This window comes from Physeter macrocephalus, chromosome 1 (assembly GCF_002837175.3).
Source record: "Physeter macrocephalus isolate SW-GA chromosome 1, ASM283717v5, whole genome shotgun sequence".
Lineage (NCBI taxonomy): Eukaryota > Metazoa > Chordata > Mammalia > Artiodactyla > Physeteridae > Physeter > Physeter macrocephalus.
In genome coordinates this window covers 29,563,823-29,574,236 of record NC_041214.2, presented here as the reverse complement: position 1 = coordinate 29,574,236, position 10,414 = coordinate 29,563,823, and the positions used below count along the sequence as shown (strand labels likewise).

Sequence of the window (10,414 nt, the reverse complement as noted above, 5' to 3'; positions counted from 1 at the left end):
TATGCTAACACATATATATGGAATCTAAGAAAAAAAATGTCATGAAGAGATTAGTGGTAGGATGGGAATAAAACACAGACCTACTAGAGCATGGACTTGAGGACATGGGGAGGGGGAAGGGTAAGCTGTGACGAAGTGAGAGAGTGGCAGGGACATATATGCACTACCAAATGTAAATTAGATAGCTAGTGGGAAGCTGCCGCATAGCACAGGGAGATCACCTCTGTGCTTTGTGACCATGAGAGGGGTGGGATAGGGAGGGTGGGAGGGAGGGAGACGCAAGAGGGAAGAGATATGGGAACATATGTATATGTATAACTGATTCACTTTGTTGTAAAGGAGAAACTAACACACTACTGTAAAACAGTTATACTCCAATAAAGATGTTAAGAAAAAAAAAAAAAGAAAAGCAATACTGTGTTTAAATGAGACCTAGAAATGTTTTTCTCAAAAAGGAGTGAATTATGAAAGGGAATACAGTAGGCCCTCTGTATCCATGGCTTTCACATCCGCAGATTCAACCAACCACGTATCAAAATTTCACAGATACAGTATAATGACTGTATTCATTATACTACACCAGTTTATATGAGGGACTTGAGCATCAGCAGATTTTGGTATCTGTGAGGGCTCCTGGAACCAAACCTCTGTAGATACTGAAAGTGAACTGTAATGAAAGGTTACATCCAGATACATAAATTTCTACCTTGATATTATCATATTAATAAGTTACTAATAACTGAGTTAGAATGGTTGTCAGACTTTATAAACACTACAAATAGACATATACCATGTAATTACAGCCTAATATATAGGCTGTACTTGTGTGTCACTTTAATAAAAGCACTTTTATTAGACCACTTCTCAAGGTTTTCAAAGTACTTTAAGTTAAATACTACCTAAGAGACTGGTTTTCAATCTTCATAGTCAATATTCTTTCTAAATAAGTATTTTACAGATACTTTAAAAATCTGAAATGAAATTATTCATATAATTTACATACACATATAGCCAATTTCAAAATATACTCATATAATGTCCTAATTATAATATAAAGGGACAATAAAAAAAATAAGACTGTATATTTTAGTATGTGAATACTTGGACATAACCATACCCCTACACAATGAAGTAGTCAGAGGTTTGAATCTATACATAGAATTACCATGGAAGTGACAACTACAAATGCAGACTGATCAAATGCCATAAAAGCCACTGGTGCCATTGATTTTACAAATCTTCATCTTCCAAGTTTATATCTTCCAAAATTAATGTATTAAAATCATGTAAAGGGCTTCCCTGGTGGCGCAGTGGTTAAGAATCTGCCTGCCAATGCAAGGGACACAGGTTCGTGCCCTTGCCCGGGAAGATCCCACATGACGCGGAGCAACTAAGCCTGTGTGCTACAACTACTGAGCCTGCGTTCTAGAGCCCGCAAGCCACAACTACTGAGTCCACGTGCCACAACTACTGAAGCCCGCGCACCTAGAGCCCATGCTCCACAACAAGAGAAGCCACGACAATGAGAAGCCCACGCACCGCAACAAAGAGTAGCCCCCACTCACCTCAACTAGAGAAAGCCCGCGCACAGCAATGAAGACCCAACACGCCAAAAAATAAATAAATAAATTTATTTAAAATAATAATAATAAAATCATGTAAAAATGCAGTGTATTATATTTTTATGTAAATAAATAAAGTTCAGATCTAGGCTCAGATAATAATAAAACTTTTAACCATTACATAATAGTAGCACCTCCCCCAATCACTGTATCAGCAACAGGTACAACAATATCACCTCCTACAAATTTCAAAAGCATCTTATAGGGGGGGATTTCACACTGTTCAGTTTCAGAAACCCTGCTCTAGGACAATTCCTACTATTTCTCAAAGGATTAATGGGGTCTCCACAATTCATCTAGACCTAACTGTAGTCTGTACTTAAAACAATAATGAACATAATTTCCCATACATTTCTACTTGACAATCAATAGAGTTTCTTGTACTTGGCTATGTTGTCTTTGGCTAATTCTTGAAGGGTAAAAGAAGCTCTAAGTCAAGAAAACTTTAGCCCCCTAACCAATCAGAGGAATGTAAGGCCAGTATAATTGGCTCTTAGTTTTCAAGAGCTTTACTCAACATACTGATGGGGTAATCTAACTAAAACTACAGGGGAGTGTATGGCTGATTCATTTTGTTATGAAGTGGAGGCTAACACAACAATGTAAAGCAACCATAAACCATACTCCAATAAAAATTAATTAAAAAAAAGAACATAAGCCATCTATTACCCGGCAGAAAAGTCAAAGAAGGATCTTTTTTCTCCTGTATCTCCCAGCTTGGAGTGTGCATAAAGGAACATATGGCTACAATTCACTTTTACTTCTGTCTGATACAGGAGAATAATGGTTCTCTTCTCAATTCCTCCTAGTTCCTTTCTAATCAGTAAAGAAAGAGAGGTGCACCAGTTCTAACATTTTAGAAAGAAAAAATGGCCCCCTAAGTTAAGAGACGCCTCATTCCTCTATGTCTTGATGATTTACAGTTTTAAAAAAATAATTGAGAGAATTGTTTGTAGAGCAGTTTTAGGTTTATGGAAAAATTGAGCAGAAAGTAAGATAGTTCTCCCCCACAGCTTCCCCTATTATTACCTCACATTAGTGCAACACATTTGTTACAACTGATGAACCAATGTACTATTATTAAATGAAGTCCACAGTTTTAAAGAAAACAAAACAAAACAGGGCTTCCCTGGTGGCACAGTGGTTAAGAATCCGCCTGCCAATGAAGGGGACATGGGTTCGAGCCCTGCTCCGGGAAGATCCCACATGCTGCGGAGCAACTAAGCCCGTGTGCCACAACTACTGAAGTCTGCGAGCCTAGAGCCCGTGCTCCACAACAAGAGAAGCCACCGCAATGAGAAGCCCGCGCACCGCAACAAAGAGTAGCCCCCGCTCGCCGCAACTAGAGAAAGCCCGCGCACAGCAACAAAGATCCAACTCAGGCAAAAATTAATTAATTTTAAAATTCCTTTAAAAAACAAAACAAAAGGGCTTCCCTGGTGGCGCAGTGGTTGCGCGTCCGCCTGCCGAGGCAGGGGAACCGGGTTCGCGCCCCGGTCTGGGAGGATCCAAACAAAAAAAAAAACTACAGGGTAACTTGTAGCACTTAAGAGCTTCTTGCATAACACTTTTTTAAAAATTTTATTGGAGTATAGTTGCTTTACAATGTTGTGTTAGTTTCTACTGTACAGCAAAGTGAATCAGCTATACGTATACATATACATTTTTTTCGTTTTTTAACCTTTAATTTTATTTTTTTAAATTGAAGTATAGTTTATTTACAATATAATGTTTCAGGTGTGCAACATAGTGATTCAATGTTTTTATATATTATACTCAATTACACTCTATTTGAAGTTATTACAAAATAATGGCTGTATTTCTCTGTACTGTACAATATTTTCTTTTTTTTAATAGATCTTTATTGGAGTATAATTGCTTCACAATACTGTTAGTTTCTGTTGTACACCAAAGTGAATCAGCCATATCTTGAGCCTCCCTCCTGAGCCTTGCTCCCATCCTCCCTATCCCACCCCTATACACATAACTTTTAAGGTAAGTATTGAGAGGGGGGCATACTCACAAAATGTGCTGTGCTGCAATTAAAATAGTATGTCCTTTATCTGATCTAAAACTGACACTGTTGCTAAACAAATAAGGTAACAAACCAAGTGGTAACAGATAAATCTTTTATAAAGATATTCTGAAGAAAATGAAATTACTGCTACATAATTGAAAATAAATATATTCTGGTTCCTATTTCCCTTAGTCACCCTTATTTTATAGGGAGCATCACACACGAGAGTCCAGCCTGAGAAGTAACTCAGAGTTTCAGGTTGGAAGGTACCTTAGGAGTGACAGACCCTTCCTATTTTAAAGATAAGGAAACTAAGGCCCAGATAAATCAAGTAAATTACCCAGGTAACACAAAAACAGAGCCAGGATGGAAGTAAGATTTTTTTCCAAGCAATTAACATACTCTATAATTATTTCTTCTTTACCTTTTTTTTTTTCTTCTTTAAAGGAAATGTTCTTCACAGGGTTGCCTTAGCACAACAATCCTTCACAGGGTGACTCTAGCACGGGGTTAACCTAGTACAGCAAGCACAAGACCGTACCTCAGTCTGGTATCACTCTTTTGTTTGAGCATTAAGCAAATGATCAAAGACTGAGGACAAGTATGAAACTACTTATGAAAACAACTTTTCAAGGAAGCTATCAGAGGGCACAGGAACTTCAGTAGTGACAATTAGCTCAACTAAACACTTAGACTGTAATTACAAACCCATATCCTGTCAATTGTTCACTAGCAGAAAGAGAGGAAAGGGTTTAGACATTCTCAGCTTCCCTAGCAATGTGCCAGCAGAACTATAGGATTTTACTTCTTTCAATCAAGTGATAAGTAGAAATCAACATAAACTTGTTAGACAAATGAACAAGTAGTTCACACAAAAACTTCTTTGGAAAATCATGGAAAAAAAATTTAAGAGAGATTGAAAGTGAATTTTTTAAAAATATTAAATGGAATAGTATTTACCTAGTATTTATTTCTTTACTATTATAAGATATAGCTAATAGACAGGTTAATGTTCATAAAAGAACTGGCAGGGGCAGTGCACTTATCATGAACACCACATTTATTATCTCAACCTTCAGGTTTCAATCAGACAATTTAAGTGATGGGATTTTGATTTATCTGGGTTTCTGTCCTTCCCATCCCCCCACTTCTACTGTTCAAAGACAACAAATCAGCCTTGTTTGCTGATTTGTTTACAATGAAGTATGCATTATACTGAACACTGAAAAACTGAACAGTATAGAACTCCATTTGTTAAAGATGGTTATTTTATCTGAATCATTGTAATTCCATGTAAAGATCTCTCTAAAGTAACTCTACAATTTTTTTTTTTTTTTTTTGCGGTACGCGGGCCTCTCTCTGTCGTGGCCTCTCCCGTTGCGGAGCACAGGCTCCGGACGCGCAGGCTCAGCGGCCATGGCTCACGGGCCCAGCCGCTCCGCGGCATGTGGGATCTTCCCGGACCGGGGCACGAACCTGTGTCCCCTGCATCGGCAAGCGGACTCTCAACCACTGCGCCACCAGGGAAGCCCAATTTTACAAATTATTAAAGAATAACTGCTAAAACAGTACTATATACCTTATGATTTGTACTGAAATAACATTCAAATTTATCCTCTTAAAATAGAAGGTGGGGGCTTCCCTGGCAATCCAGTAGTTACGAATCCACGCTTCCACTGCAGAGGGCATGGTTTTGATCCCTGGTTGGGGAACTAAGATCCTGCATGCCGCGTGGGGGGAGGGGGAGGCGGGGGAGGGGGAGGGGAGGGGGGGAGGAGGAGGCACTCTAAATAGCCTTTAGAAAATATTTGCAAATATGCACTGAGCCTTGAAAACTTTTTAAACCTACTAAACCAGTCATTTATCTATTTAAAAACTTGAATTCAGGAAAATTTTCATACACAAAGCAAAAACATACAAACGTGACAAACTTGCAAATAACCTAATGGTCCAAATATCAAGAAATAGTTAGACAAACAATAATATACCCATTTGATGGCATATTAAGCAGCTATTTATACTGAAGTTTGTCATATGTGTACAATACTATGGACATGTTTATAGATGATATGGATAGAGTAAAATGTAAAGCAGTACAAAAAGTATAATTAGAATTCTGTTAACTGTAAAAAGGAAAAAATCCTAAGTACAATCTAATGCATGGAAATTTAGGCTGGAAAACCAGAGGCTGGGAGGGGGAAAGGGAGGAAGGGGGAATTAGATGAAGTTAGTCAAAAGTATAACCTCCCAGTTGTAAGATGAATAAGTACTAGAAATGTAATGTACACATGATGAATATAACTAACACTACTATATATTAGTAGTTAATATAGTAGTTAACACTACTATATATATATATATAGTAGTGTTATATAATGTACAACACTACTATACATTATATATGAAAGTTGTTAAGAGAGTAAATCCTAAGAGTTCTCATAAGGAAAAAATGTATATTTTTTCTATTTCTTTAATATTGTGTCAATATGAGATAACAAATTTTCATTAAATCTACTGTGGTAATCATTCCATGATGTATGTAAGTCAAATCATTATGTTGTACGACTTAAACTTATACAGTGCTGGATGTCAATTATATCTCAACAAAACTGAAAGAACAAAAGAAAGAAAGAAATTAAAGATGGAAGGAAATATACTAATATAGTTCAAAAGAAACTATAAATAAATATTTGCTTTTTTCAATGTTTCATTAATGAGCGCATACAGATTATATACTTTTTTAAAAAGTTCTATTATTCAAGACACTTAGAATAGTCCAATAGTCCAAAGGAAGAACTCAGGTTAGAGCTAGGCTAGCTATTCTTAATGTGTCGGTGTTCCTCAGTTTCTCAGTTTGGAATCTGACATTTCCAAACGTCAGATTTTCATTCTTAGTAGTTAATGTTAATATAAACAGAATACATTTATAAATACTTAATATGCCTCTGTAAAACAAGTATATTTCTTATAAGCCAGATTTATTTCAATCTCTATGAGTGCAGAGCAATTTTTTAAAACCACAACACTTAATATACCAAGACGGTTTCTGTGTCTAACGTAGACACTGACAAGATTAACTCCTGTCTTGCTTAAGCAATTCCTCTCTTTCAAAACTTCTCCCAACAAGCAACCTATCATGCACAAACAGCTGGTAATCATAGTAAATATCCTGAAGAGGAAAGTATATATCTAAAACTGAAATAGTACAGGGAATTCCCTGTCAGTCCAGTGGTTAGGACACCACACTTCCACTGCAGGGGGCCCGGGTTCGATCACTGGCTGGGGAACTAAGATCCCACAAGCCAAGTGGCATGGCAAAAATAAAATTTTTTTTAAATTTTAAAATCGTACAAATAAAATATATAATATTACTAAATTCCCCTCCAAAAACCAGATTACTATCCTAAGATCTTAAAAGACATAGCTCCAAAGTATAAATTTCAAATTCAATAAAGAATCATTTCATAAAATTATCTAGTATGTAAATGTTACTTTTTCTATTTTGATATTTAAAATAAAGTCTAATCTTAAGTCACTGAACCCATCATTCTGTCATTCTCCTTAATCAAGTATAAAGTTCATTAATATCCAGATCCACAAAGATTTATTATTGAAACACTAAGTAGTCCTTTTTGAAATATTGTTTCACCAACATATTTTTTGTATAGCTTGGATTTCATAACCTTAGATAACTAATTTATGAATAAGAACTTTCCACCCTGCAAAGTTAAAGGATTAAATAAAACAGCACATACAGAAAAGAACTTTGCATAGCACTTCACATAAAAAAGCACTCAAGGGACTTCCCTGGGGGTCCAGTGGTCAAGACATTACACTTCCACTGCAGGGGACATGGGTTTGATACCTGTTTGGGGAACTAGGATCCCACATGCCGTGTGGCAAAAAACAAAAACAAACAACAACAACAAAACACAAAATCTCAATAATTGATGACATATTAATTTACAGTGAGACCAGTTTCTTTCCAACAAAAGGAACAGCCATGCCTCCTCTTCACAGCATAAATCATCAGTCTCCTCATCTGTTTACAACACACCCGACAGGAATCAGGGTTCATTGTGACAAGGGGCACAAAACTTGTGGCCTTCCTATGAACAGATACCCAACACGTATCCCCCCTTCACCTGCACATGGCTGCTGGGCAGGACCAGTGGGACAGGGCTCAGTACTGGATGGAAAGCTACAGTATTTAGTGGGGGTGTTTGCCACCTGTAGCCTGTCCAGTCCATGTGTGGCTGGGCCATGAGTGGTGTTATAGGCATAACCTTTGAACCCCTCTCTTCAAGGAAAAAAGAAAAACAGATTCCTTCTATATGCCATTCTGGAAAAGGCAAAAACAATGGCGACAATAAAAAGAACAGTGATTGCTAGGAGTCTGGGGGGAAGGGGAGATGAATACATAGAATACAGAAGTTTTTATGAGCGGTGAAAATACTTTATATGACATTATAATGATTTTATGTCATCGTACTTTTCTCCAAACCCATAGAACGAGCAACACTATTCACTTCATAAAGAGAACCCTAAGATGAACTAGGGACTTTGGTGATTATGATGTGTCAGTGCAGTTCAGCCTTAGTTAAAAAAAAAAAGTCTTAAAAAGAATTAACACTCAGGGGAGACGTTTATAGCAAAACCTTTGTTTCACTTTTATATTCCCTGGTGGCGCACTGGTTGAGAATCTGCCTGCCAATGCAGGGGACATGGGTTCGAGCCCCGGTCTGGGAAGATCCCACATGCCGCGGAGCAACTAGACCGTGAGCCACAACTACTGAGCCTGTGTGTCTGCAGCCTGTGCTCTGCAACAACAGAGGCCATGACAGTGAGAGGCCTGCGCACCACGATGAAGAGTGGCCCCCGCTTGCCGCCACTAGAGAAAGCCCTCGCCCAGAAACCAAGACCCAACACAGCCAAAAAATTAATTAATTAATTAATTTTTAAAAAAAATCATCAGTCTTCTTTGCTTGATGTGAAAGACAGTAAAACAGTATTTCTTTTTTTAAAAAATTATTTATTTATTTATTTATTTATTATTTTTGGCTGTGTTGGGTCTTCGTTTCTGTGTGAGGGCTTTCTCTAGTTGCGGCGAGTGGGGGCCACTCTTCATCGCAGTGCGCGGGCCTCTCTTGTTGCGGAGCACAGGCTCCAGACGCGCAGGCTCAGTAGTTGTGGCTCACGGTATAGTTGCTCCGCGGCATATGGGATCTTCCCAGACCAGGGGTCGAACCCGTGTCCCCTGCATTAGCAGGCAGATTCTCAACCACTGTGCCACCAGGGAAGCCAAAACAGTATTTCTTAAAAGGTGGTCTCTAGTGACCTACAGGTGATTTGCTCACATGCATTTCCCAAAATTAATAACATTTTCTACAAAAATCCCACAACACAACTCCATGCTAGCAGAGGTGTGTTGTTCAATTTCCCTTGGGTAACAGTTAATGGGATGCTTCCAAATCTTAGCAAATATATTTTTACTTCACTTCTGCTACAGCATTTACTTTTGTTAAGTATTTATTGTTAGTATTACGTTGCATCACTCACCTTAGGATCAGTGGCTCAAAATTAATTCAAAGAGACCAAAATCAGAGGGGCAAAAATTAAAGTTACATTCCTTGTAACAAGACAAACACAATTTCACAACTGCAATAAAAGGTTCCAATGATAATGTTAATGACAATACTCAGAGAGAAAGCAGAACGAGCTACTGCAAAATTCCTTCACCAAGAGGGGAGAGAGCAGAAGCAAGAAGAACTACAGTCCTACAGCCTGTGGAACAGAAACCACATTCACAGAAAGATAGACAAGATGAAAAGGCAAAGGGCTATGTACCAGATGAAGGAACAAGATAAAACCCCTGAAAAACATCTAAATGAAGTGGAGATAGGAAACTTTCCAGAAAAAGAATTCAGAATAATGATAGTGAAGATGATCCAGGACCTCGGAAAAAGAATGGAGGCAAAGACCAAGAAGATGCAAGAAATGTTTAACAAAGACCTAGAAGAATTAAAGAAAAACAGAGATGAACAATACAATAACTGAAATGAAAAATACAATAGAAGGAATCAATAGCAGAATAACTGAGGCAGAAGAACGGATAAGTGACCTGGAAGAAAAAATGGTGGAATTCACTGCCACAGAACAGAATAAAGAAAAAAGAATGAAAAGAAATGAAGACAGCCTAAGAGAACTCTGCAACAACATTAAATGCACCAACATTCACATTATGGGAGTCCCAGAGAGAGAAGAGAGAGAGAAAGGACCCAAGAAAATATCTTCAAAAGAAAGCTGGAGCAGCAATACTCATAACAGATAAAACAGACTTTAAAATAAGACTGTTACAAGAGACAAATAAGGACACTACATAATGATCAAGGGATCAACCCAAGAAGAAGATATAACAATTATAAATATATATGCACCCAACATAGGAGCACCTCAATACATAAGGCAACTGCTAACAGCTATAAAAGAGGAAATCGACAGTGACACAATAATAGTGGGGGACTTTAACAGCTCACTTACACCAATGGACAGATCATCCAAACAGAAAATTAATACGGAAACACAAGCTTTAAATGACACAACAGACCAGATAGATTTAATTGATATTTATAGGACATTCCATCCAGAAACAGCAGATTACACTTTCTCCTCAAGTGCACACAGAACATTCTCCAAGACAGATCACATCTTGGGTCACAAATCAAGCCTCAGTAAATTTAAGAAAATTGAAATCATATCAAGCATCTTTTCTGAC

General features: G+C 37.6%; 1 protein-coding gene and 1 pseudogene across 3 annotated transcripts in view; one reads left to right on the top strand and one right to left on the bottom strand.

Moving 5' to 3' along the window:
- PIK3CB (phosphatidylinositol-4,5-bisphosphate 3-kinase catalytic subunit beta) overlaps positions 1-10,414 on the bottom strand; it is a 202,928-nt gene that overhangs the window by 120,995 nt on the left and 71,519 nt on the right. The window lies entirely within an intron of this gene.
- On the top strand, positions 7,669-7,771 carry LOC112067053 (uncharacterized; annotated as a pseudogene).